This window comes from Pristiophorus japonicus, chromosome 1 (assembly GCF_044704955.1).
Source record: "Pristiophorus japonicus isolate sPriJap1 chromosome 1, sPriJap1.hap1, whole genome shotgun sequence".
In the NCBI taxonomy this organism is placed as follows: domain Eukaryota; kingdom Metazoa; phylum Chordata; class Chondrichthyes; family Pristiophoridae; genus Pristiophorus; species Pristiophorus japonicus.
This window is the reverse complement of record NC_091977.1, coordinates 511,152,277-511,168,987: the sequence shown is the minus strand read 5'-3', so window position 1 is coordinate 511,168,987 and position 16,711 is coordinate 511,152,277. Positions and strand designations below refer to the sequence as shown.

General features: G+C 42.4%; 1 protein-coding gene across 1 annotated transcript in view; it reads right to left on the bottom strand.

Annotated features, from left to right (window-relative positions):
- Nucleotides 1-12,547, bottom strand: part of LOC139260379 (G-protein coupled receptor 20-like) — a 48,939-nt gene extending 36,392 nt beyond the window's left edge. The window contains exon 1 of the mRNA XM_070876936.1: nucleotides 12,516-12,547. The gene's annotated coding sequence lies outside the window, so the exon portion shown is untranslated. The remainder of the gene's footprint in view (nucleotides 1-12,515) is intronic.
- Between the last annotated feature and the right edge of the window lie 4,164 nt (nucleotides 12,548-16,711).

The following is a 16,711-nucleotide window of genomic DNA, read 5'->3' as shown; positions in this document are numbered from 1 at the left end:
TATAAATATCAGTTTGGAACTCTCTTCCGCAAACGGCAATTGATGCTAGATCAATTGTTAATTTTAAATCAGAGATTGATAGCTTTCTGTTAACCAAAGGTATTAAGGGATATGGGTCAAAGGATATATGGAGTGAGGTCACAGATCAGCCATGATCTCATTGAATTGCAGAGCAGGCTTGAGGGGCTGAATGGCCTACTCCTGTCCCTAGAGATTTCGAACAAGGAGCAAGAGAAACTTCTTTTTAGAGAATTGTAAGGCTGTGGAATTCATGTTCAGGGGTAGTGATTGAGGCAGTAACTATGTTAACATTCAAGATTAGATTGGATAGTTAGATGAAGGAAAGGGGGATAAAAGGAGATGGTAATAGGCCAGGTAAATGTGATTAGGATGACTTTTTTGCATGGTTAGTAATTTCTATGTAAAACAGCTGAAAGGCAATACTGCCAAAAATGCTATAATCAGTAAAAACACTCAAACCAACATCAGTAATGAAGTCCACATGGTATATATATTCATTTGATAAAATAATGGTTGGCAGCTGTACAAATGTTCTCACACCCTTCATTATTCCCGATTTGATCATGCCTACGTCTTTTTTGGGGAATTGTGGAATGGAATCATCAGGTTTTCCCTCACATGGTCAGGATTCATTCTCAAGCAGCTGGTTATAGAGCAATGTAGCAGGAACGTTAGCATAGTGATAATGTTACTGGACTAATAAGGCAGAGGCTAATAATCTAGTGACAAAGGTTCAAATTCCACTATGGCAGCTGGGGAATTTAAATTCAGTTAACTGAATAAATCTGGAATTAAAATAAGCTAGTATCAGTAATGATGATCATGAACCTACATCCCACATCTCATAAATATAAAAAAAACATTGACTGAGGCATTGGAACAGTCTGCCTGCTTGACTAGGATAAATTTGCTACACAGAAAAACAGAGAGATGTGGTAAGAAGCAGGAGAAAGTTGATAAAAATAACGCCCACATTCTGCATTTCCATCCCTTTCACTTCCCTCTCCAAAAAGCCCAAGTTTTTGTCCACTCTCTTAACATGTGGCTCAGTAAATAGCACCCTCGCATATGAGTCAGAAAGTTGTGGGTTCAAGTCCCACTCCAAGGACTTGAGCACAAATATCTAGGCTGACACACCAGTGCAGTGCTGAGGGAGTGCTGCACTGTCGAAGGTGCCATCTTTCGGATGAGATGTTAAACCGTCGCCCATCTGCCCTCTCGTGTAAACATAAAAGACCCCATGGCACTATTTCGAAGAAGAGCAGGGGCATTATCCCTGGAGTCATGGCCAATATTTACCCCTCAATCAACATCAATAAAAGACATTATCTGGCTGTTATCATTTTGCTGTTTGTGGGAGCTTGCTGTGCACAAAATGGCTGCTGCATTTCCCACATTACAACAGTGACTACGCTCCAAAAGTACTTCTTTGGTTGTAAAGCACTTTGAGATGTCCGGTGGTCGTCTTTATTTTTTCTTTCTTTATCTCCTTCTTTGGCCCAGTGTCCATACTCTCCTTATGCCTTTGTGAAGCGCCTTTGGATGTGTCTGTATAATAAAGGAGCTATATAAATGTACTTTGCTCTTGTAGTTGTTTTTCACGAAGTGTGTTATGGAATCTCTTCATTAAATTAATGCTCGTGGCTTGCTATTGGTCCGAATTAACCTCCACATAGCTCCCTAACAGTTAATATAAAATGTTTATGGTAAAATTATTAGCTTGTGGTAATATCAGCTGTATGGCCTGGAAATCCCGGCCTCCCCGGGTCCGTACGAAGTTTCTACGGACCTGGGAAGACATCAGAAAAGCCGGTTTTCAGCGCACAATGCACATGCGCTGAAAACCGGCTTTACCGATCTGTCAAGCTGGAGCTTGACAAATGGACTGCATCTCAGGAGCGAGGACATTTGCTTGGGCAAGATTGTGGTATTTACCCATTTCTTGCCCAGCAAATGTCTTCAAAATTCTTGTGCCTGAAAAAGCAGGCGCATAGCCTACTTTTACAGGCTTAAGTGTTTAAAAACATACACAAGTATAATTAAATTAAATTAAAGAAACACATTTTATTGTTAAAAACTCTGCCCACTAAGGTAAGTTTATTTTTAACCCGAATTACAAAACTTTAAAAAAAATTGGAAAAATATGTTTTTTTCTAAGGCTTTAATTTCAATTAATTTTAATTTTGTGAGGTCTATTTTTAATTTTTAATTAGTGTGTTTGTTTTTTTCCCATTAATAGCAATGAGAACTCATAGATACGGAGAAACCCCCTATTTAAAAAAGGAGGGAGACAAAGCAGGAAACTATAGACCAGTTAGCTTAACATTCGTCATTGGTAAAATGCTGGAGTCCATTATTAAGGAAGCAGTAGCAGGACATTTGGAAAAGCATAATTTAGTCAAGCAGAGTCAGCATGGTTTTATGAAAGGGAAATCATGTTTGACAAAATTGTTGGAGTTCTTTGAGGATGTAATGAACAGAGTGAATAAAGGGGAACCAGTGGATGTGGTGTATTTGGACTTCCAGAAGGCATTTGACAATGTGCCACATAAAAGATTACTACACAAGATAAAAGTTCACGGGGTTGGGGGTAATATAGTAGCATGGATAAAGAATTGGCTAACTAACAGAAAACAGAGAGTCGGAATAAATGGTTCATTCTCGGGTTGTCAATCAGTAACTCATGGGGTGCCGCAGGGATCAGTGCTGGGACCCCTACTATTTACAATCTATATTAATGACTTGGAAGAAGGGACCGAGTGTAACGTAGCCAAGTTTGCTGATGATACAAAGATGGGAGGAAAAGCAACGTGTGAGGAGGACACAAAAATCTGCAAAAGGACATTGACAGGCTAAGTGAGTGGGCAAAAATTTGGCAGATGGAGTATAATGTTGGTAAGTGTGAGGTCATGCACTTTGGCAGAAAAAATCAAAGAGTAAGTTATTATTTATATGGAGAAAGATTGTAAAGTGCTGCAATACAGCGGGACCTGGGATTACTTGTGGATGAAACACAAAAGGATAGTATGCAGGTACAGCAAGTGATCAGGAAGGCCAATCTTGGCCTTTATTGCAAAGGGGATGGAGTATAAAAGCAGGGAAGTCTTGCTGCAGCTATATGAGGTATTGGTGAGGCCACACCTGGAATACTGCGTGCAGTTTTGTTTTCCATATTTACGAAAGGATACACTTGCTTTGGAGGCAGTTCAGAGAAGGTTCACTAGGTTGATTCCGGAGATGAGGGGGTTGACTTATGAGAAGAGGTTGAGAAGGTTGGGCCTCTACTCATTGAAATTCAGAAGAATGAGAGGTGATCTTATCGAAACATATAAAATTATGAGGGGGCTTGACAAGATGGATGCAGAGATGATGTTTCCACTGATAGGGGAGACTAGAACTAGGACATTGAATAAATTTAAGACAGAAATAGACAGTTTCTTAAACGATAAGGGAATAAGGCATTATGTGGAATGGGCAAAGAGAACCTGAGTCCATGATCAGATCAGCCATGATCGTATTAAATGGCAAAGCAGGCTTGAGGGGGCCAAATGGTCTACTCCTGCTCCTATTGCTTATGTAAAATGGAAGTTAGTTTGGACGTTTCTGTGATTGTTCACACCTATTGGTGGTTGAGATGGTGATACCTTTGAGACCAGCAGGATCATTATCAAGGTAGTTTGTTGAGACTCCACATCTTGGTGTAAAGATGAACGAAAAGGAAACAGAAAATCAACACTCAGGGTCAGTTCTGGTCTAGCCAAGGCTATGAGAAGACAGCCCTTAGCCTGAGCTGGGAATTAATATATAGCAGGTCAATCTTCCCAGCTTGAAGACTCAAAAGGAACTTAAATAAAAAGCAAATATTCCATCTACTATTTTGGATAGTGTAGAGTGGTTTTGTTGTTTTGTGTTATGTGTACAGGAAGCGTTGTGGAACAAAGTTAAAAAAAAGTTGAGATGGCATAAGTCTAAGATCATCATTGAAAGAAGGAAGGACGAGGTTAGGGGAATTCTTTTAAGACAGAAGATTGCCACAACATGGAATGTCCTACCAGTGACGGAAGTAGAATCCGCTGTTAAAGGAGAAGTAGATCAATATTTCAAAAATATAAACTTGAAAGGTATTGGCTAAGAGCAGGGCAATGGAACCAAATGAATAGCTCTTGAGGAGAACTGGCACAGTGCAGTGGGCCAAGTGGTCTCTTTTTGCACTATTAAATTCTAAGGCACCAAATTTGCAACTGGGGCCAAGGTCAGCAGATCTCCGGAGTGTGGTGGGGGCGGGGGGGGGTGGGGGGCGGGGGCGGGTGGTGGGGCTGGAAAATGGGGTGGAACTCAGTTTCACCGAGACTGGCTTTTTGTGCTGCCATTTTTTTGGTGGGGGAGTTATAGGCGGAATTTCTGCCTGCCCTCTTATGTGAAGGGGGGTACATCCAGGTGTGTTTCTGGGCCACCCTGGGAATTCTGTCCTCTATGAGCTACTCAGCCAAACTTATCCTAGCTGAGAACCAACATCAGTCCTGATGAGGCCTATTAAAAGGGAAAGGAAACCAATTGCGGAGGGCATCGACATACTTCCCCAAAAGGCGTACTCGCTCCATTGGGAGAAGTAGAACATAAGAGGATAATTTTCTTCGGGGGTTCTCCCTCTGCTGACATGCCACCGCTTTGACGTTCTGTTGGCAGCTTGGGCAGGGAACCCTGGCACGCCCTTGCAGCTGTAACGCACCTGCCCTAGCAATGCAGATGACACCATTCCTGGGATCTGGGACAAGGTCTCTGGCCTGGTGATAAGCTGGTGGGATTTTTGCTCTGCTGCCCTTATGCCGGCAAGGAACTTTCATGAAATATCTGGCCCCAAAAGTAAGATTCTAAGAGGCAGTTATGGTACTGTCTGATAGTCAGGATTAACATAAGAACATAAGAACATAAGAAATAGGAACAGGAATAGGCCATACGACCCCTCGAGCCTGCTCCGCCATTCAATAAGATCATGGCTGATCTGATCATGGACTCAGCTCCACTTCCCTGCCCGCTCCCCATAACCCCTTATCCCCTTATCATTTAAGAAACTGTCTATTTCTGTCTTAAATTTATTCAATGTCCCAGCTTCCACAGCTCTCTGAGGCAGCGAATTCCACAGATTTACAACCCTTTGAGAGAAGACATTTCTCCTCATCTCTGTTTTAAATGGGCAGCCCCTTATTCTAAGATCATGCCCTCTAGTTATAGTCTCCCCCATCAGTGGAAACATCCTCTCTGCATCCACCTTGTCAAGCCCCCTCATAATCTTATACGTTTCGATAAGATCACCTCTCATTCTTCTGTATTCCAATGAGTAGAGGCCCAACCTACTCAACCTTTCCTCATAAGTCAACCCCCTCATACCCAGAATCAACCGAGTGAACCTTCTCTGAACTGCCTCCAAAGCAAGTATATCCTTTCATAAATATGGAAACCAAAACTGCACGCAGTATTCCAGATGTGGCTTCACCAATACCTTATATAGCTGTCGCTCGACTTCCCTGCTTTGCAATAAAGGCCAAGATACCATTGGCCTTCCTGATCACTTGCTGTACCTGCATACTATCCTTTTGCGTTTCATGCACAAGTACCCTCAGGTCCCGCTGTACTGCGGCACTTTGCAATCTTTCTCCATTTAAATAATAACTTGCTGTTTGATTTTTTTCTGCCGAAGTGACCTCACACTTTCCAACATTATACTCCAACTGCCAAATTTTTGCCCACTCACTTAGCCTGTCTATGTCCTTTTGCAGATTTTTTGTGTCCTCCTCACACATTGCTTTTCCTTCCATCTTTGTATCGTCAGCAAACTTGGCTACGGTACACTCAGTCCCTTCTTCCAAGTCGTTAATATAGATTGTAAATAATTAGGGTCCCAGCACTGATCCCTGCGGCACCACACTAGTTACTGATTGCCAACCAAAGAATGAACCATTTATCCCGACTCTCTGTTCTCTGTTAGTTAGCCAATTCTCTATCCATGCTAATATATTACCCCCAAACCCGTGAACATTTGCAACTTATTATATAAATTGCTATAAATATAGCAGTGAATTTGGCCACATGAATTCCTGTTTAGCACAATTTACAGTTACGGCATTGGTTTCCTTCTTATTTCTTCCTCTTTCTAGCTGCTACGTCATTCCTAGATACATCTGCTTTATTTCACTTTTTTTTCCAGCCTTTGAGAATAGTGAGATAACTTTGACCACGAGCAGGAAATGTTCTGTCAGATGATACAACTTGTGCAAAAGGGAAATGAAGCTCGTGTGTAACAAATGAATTGCAAAAAAAACATTAAAATTAAAGTTAGCATGCTTTCAACTCCCTTCATCAGCTTATTTTAGCCCAGCTCCACAACGTGCAGTCGAACAGCTGCATGGCATGTTCATCAGACTCATGTCACATGCAAGTGAAGTGATAATATATTTGAGGCACAGTGACACATTTTGCTGTGACTTGTGCTACTGTTTTGAAAACATAAGTAAAGCAAAGCCATTAAAGATTGTGACCTACTTAACACCTCGTTCCTGTAACTATGAAGATATAGGCCTTGAAAGTAGGCTGTCCAGAAATTGCTGGAGAAATAATGGCAGGTTCGCGGTGCTTGCCTGTATTAGTTTGCAAAATAAGCACCAATTTGTGGCGAAGGTGAGATACGCCATGAGTTTGGTTCTCGCCAATACCAAAATAATTGCAACCTCACTGTGAGCCTCCCCGCTGAAATTAATTGCATGTCAATGAATTGCTGGATTTACGTCGTTAATGTGAATTAATCTCGTCACAGCCACTTAGGGCTGGCAACTCGCGTTCTAAGGGCCCTGTTAATGATGTGATTTATGGTCCTGACACGCTACTCAATCTTGGAGGCTCAGAGAGGCAACAATTAAACTGTGGAGTCTCACACCCGCAAGTAGTAACTTGTTCCTAGAGGTTGTTAAAAACGTTTTTAATGCCAGTCTTGACATCCCCACTCCTGTTAGTTGTATCATGCAACTACCAGAATGGTAGAAGACAAACTAAATGGATGTTGGTCTTTTTTCGTCTACACATTCCTGGGTTCCAATGAAAGAAGCTCCACTGTTCCTGATCATGGTGATCATGCTGGTTCAATACATTAGGGCTCAACAATGTTCATGTATTTGGCACACCTACCCTGCCATTCACTCATAACTTCTCAAGGAACAATACAACAATTCTCAAATATGACTAGGTTACAATATCCTCTTCGTCTGCTTGTTCTTTTAAAAGTAATTTTTTTTAAAACTTTTTCTTTCTGTCTCTTTTTTCTCTCTTTTTTTAATCTTCTCTATTTCTGTCCACTTTTTAATTTCTCTTTCTGGCACTAAATTGACTCTAATTCATCTTAAATCTTTCCCAGGTCGCTCACATGCTTTCTTTCTCCGTCCTCTGTTTCATTGGCTAAAGAGCTAGATCATTGGCCACGACCTTCATGAGGTCCCAGATGCGACATTGACATCACTGCACCATTATCAATTCGCATTTTCAGCAATTTTTGATGCAAATATAGTGCGATCTGAAAGGTGGGGTTAAAAAATCCAATTCACTTTGCTCGTAATGAGATGCAGCATTCCAGTAATTTCTGGGCTGTTAGTGTGTTAATGACTAATGCATTCTCTGCACTTCCTTTGCAATACACATTAGTGATTAAGAAAAAGGAATTGAATGTAATATCTCCAAGTTTGCAGATGACACTAAGCTGGCAGTGCGAGCTGCGAGGAGGATGCTAGGAGACTTCAGGGGGACTTGGACAGGTTATGTGAATGGGCAAATGCACGGCAGATGCAGTGTAATGTGGATAAGTGTGAGGTTATCCACTTTGGTGCCAAAAAAGGAAGGCAGATTATTTTCTGAATGGTGACAAATTAGTAAAAGGGGAGGTGCAATGAGGCCTGGGTGTCATGGTACATCAGTCATTGTAGGTAGGCATGCAGGTACAGCAGGCAGTAAAGAAAGCAAATGGCATGCTGGCCTTCATAGCAAGGGGATTTGAGTATAGGAGCAGGGAGGTCTTACTGCAGTTGTACAGGGCCTTGGTGAGACCACACCTTGAGTACCGTGTGCAGTTTTAGTCTCCTAATCTGGGGAAGGACATTATTGCTATTGAGGGAGTGCAGCGAAGGTTCACCAGACTGATTCCCGGGATGGCAGGATTGACATATGAAGAAAGACTGGATCAACTAGGCTTATACTCACTGGAATTTAGAAGAATGAGAGGGGATCTCATAGAAACATATAAATTCTGACGGGATTGGACAGGTTAGATGCAGAAAAAATGTTTCTGATGTTGGGGAAGTCCAGAACCAGGGGTCACAGTCTAAGGATAAGGGGTAAGCCATTTAGGACTGAGATGAAGAGAAACATCTTCACCCAGAGAGTTGTGAACCTGTGGAATTCTCTACCACAGAAAGTTGTTGAAGCCAGTTTGTTAGATATATTCAAAAGGGAGTTAGATGTGGCTCTTATGGCTAAAGGGATCAAGGGGTATGGAGATAAAGCAGGAATGGGATACTGAAGTTGCATGATCAGCCATGATCATATTGAATGGTGGTGCAGGCTCAAAGGGCGAATAGCCTACTACTGCACCTACTTTCTATGTTTCTATGCCTGTTATTTTAATGGAGGCATTAACCTGCCTATAAGGTTAAGGCCTTGAAATTCTCTGGTGGGGTTTTACCAATCTCCTGCCATAACTCTCTCGGGAGACTGGTGGATCATCCCCCAGAGAAACAACATGAATGGCTGAAAATGGCCATGTACTTCAACTCCCTGGAGGTTCTGTCGTTCTCTGGTCATAACTCTAGTGGGAGTTGGACTTCCATAGAATTTCAGGGCCCCAAGTTATTTGTACGCTAATATTTATATAGCGTAATTTCAAGGCTGTCCATTTGTTTGAATTCAGCTTTTGGAGGTGAGAGAAAGAGCACAACTGAGAGAGAAAGAGAAGCAAGGGAAAAGGAATGTAAGTGACAAGGAGAAAAGGAGAGTATGAGAAAAGGAGAGAGATTGAATGTGCAAATGAGCAAGAGAAAGTGAAGGAGAAGGAAAAACTGAGTCTGTGTATAATAGGGAAAAAATACGATTGAGTGAGAGAAAACAGAGTGATTGTGTTTATGAGAAGGACAGAGTGATGAGTGAGAGAAAGAGATAGTATAAGTGAGGCAAGAAATTGAGTGTGTATATGCCTGTGTGTGGCTGAATGTGTGTCTGAAAGACAGCCAAATAAAATAGTAAAATAACTTTCTTATTAAGGACTTTTGGACAGCTGAGAATCCAGACTCTAAAGCGTGTATATTCTGTTACATATTTTACAATATGTATGTTATTCCAAGGATCGCATTTTAAAAAGTAAAAATACGGAGAAGAAATTATCCTCACATCAACTGCAGCTTGTGCATCACACTTGAGGGGCCATAAAATAAATGCAAGCACTTTAAGCATGAGAGGCAAATATATTTGCACTAGTGGGATTCAAAGTAAATCATATATTGCAATTAAATATCAGTTAAATAGTCTTGTGTATACAGCCCAACAGTATGTGTGACATTCTGAAGGAGCAAGCCCCTGATTGTTACTTTTTAAACATTACGTTTCAATTGTTCCCAATGTTCGACATTGAAGCAATTCTTTCTGTATCACTGCTGCTCCCTTTCTAGGACTGTTATTCTAGGATCTCCCACTACTCTAGGATCACCTAGCGGGTAAGAACAACCTCAAATTCTTCTTCTCCAACATCAATTGCCTCCTCTGTCGTACCTCTCCTGAAACCTCTAATTTTACCTCTGACACCAAAGTAAGGAGCTCATGTGCTTCTTCAGCTCTAAAATGAGAACATTAGCTAAGCTCCTGCTGCCTCCTCTCCATAGAACCATAGAACCATAGAATGGTTACAGCACAGAAGGAGGCCATTCGGCCCATCAAGTCCGTGACGGCTCTCTGCAAGGGCACTTCAGCTAGTCCCACTTCCTGCCTTTTCCCTGTAACCCTGCAATTTTTTTTTCTTTGGGTACTTATCCAATTCTCTTTTGAAAGCCACAATTGAGTCTGCCTCCACCACCCTCTCAGATAATGAATTCCAGATCCTAACCACTCACTGCGTAAAAAAGTTTTTCCTCATGTCGCCTTTGGTTCTTTTGCCAAGCCCCTTAAATCTGTGTCCTTTGGTTCTCGAACCTTTCTCTCTATCTACTCTGTCTAGACCCCTCATGATTTTGAACACCTCTATCCAATCTCCTCTTAACCTTCTCTGCTCTAAGCAGAACAACCTCGGCTTCTCCAGTCTATCCACGTAACTGAAGTCCCTCATTCCTGGAACCATTCTTGTAAATCTTTTTTGCGCCCCCTCTAAGGTCTTCACAGGCTTCCTGAAGTGCTGTGCCCAGAATTGGACACAATACTCCTGTCGTGGCCATCTCCGTACACTACACTAAACTCAGCCTCCACACCCCCTCTCTTGTCTTCCCCTTATCAAACAAATTTCCTCCATGAAACCTGTCCCCTTTCCACAGACCCAATTTCTGACCTGAACTGGTCCCATGGTCTCTCATGTTATCAGTCTCTCCCTAGCCTCTGCTACCATCCTCACCATTTTCAAAATTGCTATCACCCTGCTCCTCTTGTAAATAGACTTAGCATAAAGCCCTCTACTCCCTCAAGCTGCTGCCTTCCCTCCAATAACACCCTGTGTGACCATGAGCCTGTCTGATTATCTTTCCTCATCCTCCCAAATTCATCATCTTTCACAATCTTGACTAGTCTTTTCTCCTCTACGACCACTTCGTCAAGCTTCATCTTCTTGGCTTTCTGCTTTCCTGGTTGTATTCCAATTTGCCCCAATGCAGACAATATAGCTCCATGAATGGTTTCTCCTCCTGCACTAGCACAGTTATCTACGATGTGACCCACCGCCCCATCTTCGATCCCCATCTTATCCATGGTACCCTTTATTCGCATTATCCACCATTTCCAGCTAACACTTGCATTCTGATCACACCCACTTCGACCTCTTTCACCGCCATCATCGAATCCAAGGCTCTTGCTGTACTTTGAGACCGTCTGCCCGATATTAAATCACGGACATTTCCTTCAACTCAACCTCACCAAAACTGGCGCTGTCTTCTTCAGTCTCTGTGGCTCATGCGCTCATGCTGAACCAGGTGGCCCGCAAACTTCATTCATCTTTCGTCAGGCACTGAGGCTCTATTTTTCTACCTCTGGGAAATCATTTATTTCTGACCCTGTTTCTTTCTCGCTGCTGTTAAAATTCAAATTCATGCATCTGTCCAGAATAGATTGATCAAATCCTGGCCCGCTGGAACGTCTCCTCCTGCGCAAACTACTTCATTCAGAACTCCGTGTTCAAATTCACCCTCGCACAAAGTTCTGTACACAAAGTTCTACTCTCAGTTCTACTACAGCGATTACCCCTCTGCTCTCCCATTTCTACTGATACTCGGTTTTATATTCCTCCACTGTTTTATCCCACGTTATCTTCTACCGCCATATGTACCGACACCGTGCACCCCACCTTGGATTATTGAGCGCTTTCTATTCCCTCTGCTCCACCTATTGTTTGAAATTGTCTCCCTCAACCACTTTCCCGTTCTACCGTGCTCCTTCTTTCAAAGGCGACTTCAAAACTCATCTCTTGGATTGTATTTTCAATTTCTTCTTTATCCTTCCTGTGCTGTTTGGCTCCCCCTTGAAGAACACTCTGCGATATTTGTTCTACATGAGGGGGCTATAAGAATGCGAGTCGTTGTGGTTATAACTAATGATCCATTCTGTTCCGTATCGCTTACCCAAAAGATTCCACTACACTCAGTGCCTCATTCAATTAGCTGCAGAGCAAAAGGACAAATTACAAAATGCTCGCGAAGTTACTTACCTCGCTGCTATCACTGACGGAAAATTGTTCTACACGGATATTACTCTTAAATGATGCATTTTTAAAAAGCGATGTGTGTAACATCAATGAACAGCATAAGAAGTAATGGACAGTATTTCTAACAATCAGTGGTCCCTGACAAAGTCAGTGCTGGAAGAGTTAACCGAGGTGAGAGAACACACAGTAAATGAACTGGTGCAAATGTCCATTATATAGCAAACCTAACTGTGAATCTATTACTTTAATATATTAATTTTACTAAAACCCTCCAGTTTTACAGCCAAAGCAATAGGAAACCAACATATCACGTTTAAGATTGAAATGTTAGTGCTACACCATGTAATCACTGGCAAAATAAATATATATACCTTAAAACAGACGGAACATGCACCAAAATACTACCTAGTTTATCTGTAAAAAGGTTTAATTTAAACCATTAAGGAACAAGAACTCAGTATAATGAGAGAATGGAGTTTAACTGAAGGAGAGGTGTAAAATCACATTTCTTGATTATCTTTTTAAAACTTTTCTTACAAAGTGAACAATAACTGCATCTACTTACAGCCGACTTCAGTGCGAGCAGCCGGTTCCTTCTGTATTTCAGATGCTTTAGCGATGTGACACGCACTGTATGGTTTAGGACTTGCCTTTGGCAGGCTCAGAGAAACCCAGGGCATGATTTAGAGGCAGTTGACGTCAGATCTTTTTCGCTTTAAGTCTGCAGTACTTTGGTAAAATGTAGCGAACTGCAGACAACCCACCGACTCTCAAGAACTGTAGGATTACATAAAAGTAAATTTGAACTACAAAAAAAACACAAGATGTAATTCCAAATAAAATGTCAGCATGATTCTAGTGAAATAAGTTTTTAAAAATTGACAAAAACTGAAATTGTTGCCATACAGTTTGGGTTTAAAAGAAAATCCTAACAAACTCCACACATATTCTTCAATTGTAAGGATCTTTACAGAAGTGGAATATGGAAGTCTGACAACAAATTGTAATCGTTAAAGTGACATGGTTAACTGGTCTGCACAAGATTTTGCCAAGTTTGTGCACAGAAGTGAGCAATGAAGTAATTTAGGACATATTTGCATCACCAAAAATATCCACTGTTAAAAATGTTTGACTTTGTTGAAAGCTTATTTCAAATTTAACAAGACATCATTACAGATTTGCAACATCTGCTGCAGCACAATCTGCATCACTATGCAAATTTTCAAATAAACTTTTAGCAGCCTACACATCCGCTATCCAAGTCTCCTAATGTAACTCATCCTTCCCCAGGGTCTCAAGACCAAGAAGACCTTTGTCTCCCTGAGTCTCCCTTTCTTTATGCAGTTTATAGACTTTCAAAACTCAAAGTTAAGGTGCCAATTTTAACCGAACTGCCGGTCAGGGAACTGCTGGGATCTGGTGGAGTGCCCACCAACACCTGGGAGTCCCTGGCCAAAGACCACCCTAACTGAAGGAAGTGCATCCCGGAGGGCGCTGAGCACCTCGAGTCTTGTCGCCGAGAGCATGCAGAAATCAAGCGCAAGCAGTGGAAGGAGCGTACGGCAAACCAGACTCCCCACCCACCCTTTCCTTCAACGACTGTCTGTCCCACCTGTGACAGAGACTGTAATTCCTGTATTGGACTGTACAATCATCTAAGAACTCACTTTTAGAGTGGAAGCAAGTTTTCCTCGATTTCGAGGGACTGCCGATGATGATGGTCTTACACGCTGCCTGATTTTACTCTCTGTTGAAGTAGATTGAGAGTGATATTGGGCGGGGTGTTAAACCGGCGTTCCACCAGATCCCGTCCGTTTCCCCACAGGCGGGTGGGTTAACATGACCCCCATAGCACTTCTTCATTTACCTGTTCTCTCGCCTACTTTTCATCTGTGATGATCTCCTCCACTATGAGGTTTGGTTCTTAACTTGGGTTTCTTTTTTCTAAATGTATTAATTCCTGGGATGTGAGCTTCGCTGGCAAGGCCAGCATTTATTGCCAATCGCTAATTGCACTTGTGCTGACTTTGTTGTAGCAATTTAGCACAACTAAGTGTCTCGCTAAGCCATTTCAAAGGGGCATTTAAGAGTCAACCACATTGCTGTAAGTCTTGAGTTACTATGTGGGCCAGACCAGGTAAGGACGGCAGATTTCCTTCCCTAAAGGACATTAGTGAACCAGATGGGTTTCTCTGACAATCCAGTAGTTTCATGGTCACTATTACTGATGCTAGCTTTTTAAATCCAAATTTATTTAATTAACTGAATTTAAATTCTCCCAGCTGCCGTGGTGGGATTTGAACTCACGTCGCTGGATTACTAGCCCAGTAACATAACCACTATGCGACCGCACCCTTCTCAATTTGCGGGAATGGTATCATTTTTAACGGTTATGTTTTCTTGCTTTGGGTATCCCATTTTTTTACTATCGAGGCCCATCGACTTGTTCAATTAGCAGGAGTAATTTTCCAACTTTGCACACCTAATGGGAGCTTCGCCCACTGGAGCCACATGGACCATGCTGCCCAGGATTTACCAACCATTTTAAACATTGGAAGATCAAACACAGCTCAAATTTCCAAGGAATGCTTCTGACAGGCAAAGTCAGGAAATTACAGATGCATTGTAGTAAAAAATAGTCCCCCCACCCCCCACGCGCCCGACTCACCCATTTGTGCACACAATTTAAGCATGGAGTGGGATGGTTTTTCTCAAGTCTCCGTCACAAACACTCAGCGTTACATAAGAACATAAACAATAGCGGCAGGAGTAGGCCATTCGACCCCTCAAGCCTGCTCCGCCATTCAGTAAGATCATGGCTGATCTGATTTTGGCCTCAACTCCACTTTCCTACTTGTTCTCCATAACCCTTGACTCCCCTTCGTTCATGGACACCTGATGGAAATTGGGCATGAGGATTAAATTCTGTCCCTTTGCTTATTCCGTTTCTAAAGTATCCAGATACTTGTTCATATGTGGGACTTGTGGCTCTAAAGACAAATCATTGTTTGTAGCATTTGCACGTGAAAAATAATGGGCAAGTAAAGTCTGTATTTTGTTGCCAGGCAAGGAAACTATATGATCCTGAATAGAAAGCAAAAAGCAACTTTTAGTTTCCAACAACATCCTCTGCCATCCCCCACATTCAATCTATCCCCTTTTGCCTAATTTATGAGGTTCTAAGTTTAAAAATAGTATAAGCATTAATCTAAGTCATAATCCTAAATATATACAAGACTATACATTTATAAAGACAAAATAAGGACCCAGCAAAAAGTCTGCAATTTTATATATATATAAATGTGTGTATCTCTATATGTTATATATTGATCAGCTCCGCTGGGCAGGCCACATTGTCCGCATGCCAGACACGAGACTCCCAAAGCAAGCGCTCTACTCGGAACTCGTCCACGGCAAACGAGCCAAAGGCGGGCAGAGGAAACATTACAAGGACACCCACAAAGCCTCCCTGATAAAGTGCGACATCCCCACTGACACCTGGGAGTCCTTGGCCATAGACCGCCCTAAGTGGAGGAAGTGCATTCGGGAGGGCACTGAGCTCCTCGAGTATCTTCGTCGAGAGCATGCAGAAATCAAGCGCAGGCAGCGGAAGGAGTGTGCGGCAAACCAGGCTCCCTGCCCATCCTTTCCCTCAACGACTATCTGTCCCACCTGCGACAGAGACTGTGGTTCTCGTGTTGGACTGTACAGCCACCTAAGAACTCATGCTAAGAGTGGAAGCAAGTCTTCCTCGATTCCGAGGGACTGCCTATGATGATGATGATATAGTGCTAAGGAGTCAGGAGGAGCACTCCTACTACTCCAGGCTCCACATTAAAGTAAGTATTTTAAAATAAAACTTATCTTATCGGTGGCCGCCTCCTGTGGTCCCTTTAAGGACTGCTCGTTAGGCTGCATGTCCACTATGGTTTCCTGGGCGAAGCAGATGCAACGGTTGCTCCACACAGGGAAAACAAATTTCTGCAATGGGTCCTAAAGCAGACGTTAGGCTCTTAGATGGCAGCTTCAAGAGGTTTAAGGCCTGTGTTAGGCTGTCTCCAGACCCTGAGCCAATATGGCATTGGACGCACTCCTGATGCTGTTTGGGCACGGGCGGTTGGTCCCTTAAATGGGACATCTGTGCCCCCTGTTCCTCATGGAAAACAATTGCATTGAGATTCAATTTTTCTCCATGATAACATAGAATCATGGAATCATAGAATCATAGAATGATACAGCACAGAGGGAGGACATTCGGCCTGTTGTGCCTCTACTAGCTCTTTGGCAGAGCTATCCAATTAATCCCATTCCTTGAGCTTTCCCCATAGCCCTGCAAACAAAATGTAATGCTGACACACATAAGGAGATATTAGGACAGGTGACCAAAGGCTTGGTCAAAGAGGTAGGTTTTTAGGCATGTCTTCAAAGAGGAGAGAGAGCTAGAGAGGCTATGTAAAAAAATCTTTCCTCATGTCACCTCTGGTTCTTTTGCCAATCACCTTAAATCTGTGCTTTCTGGTTACTGACCCTTCTGCCACTGGAAACGGTTTCTCCTTATTTACTCTATCAAAACCAATCTTGATTTTGAAGACCTTTATCAAACCTCCTCTTAACCTTCTCACCCTCAATCCATGTATTACATAATCTGCAATATAGCTTGTTCTGTGTATCGGAGTTCAGTCCCTCCTTCAACAAGCATGTGGCTGAAACACATGTGGAATATCTTCCCATCAGAATGAGTGATGCTTGACCTCTGTCTGG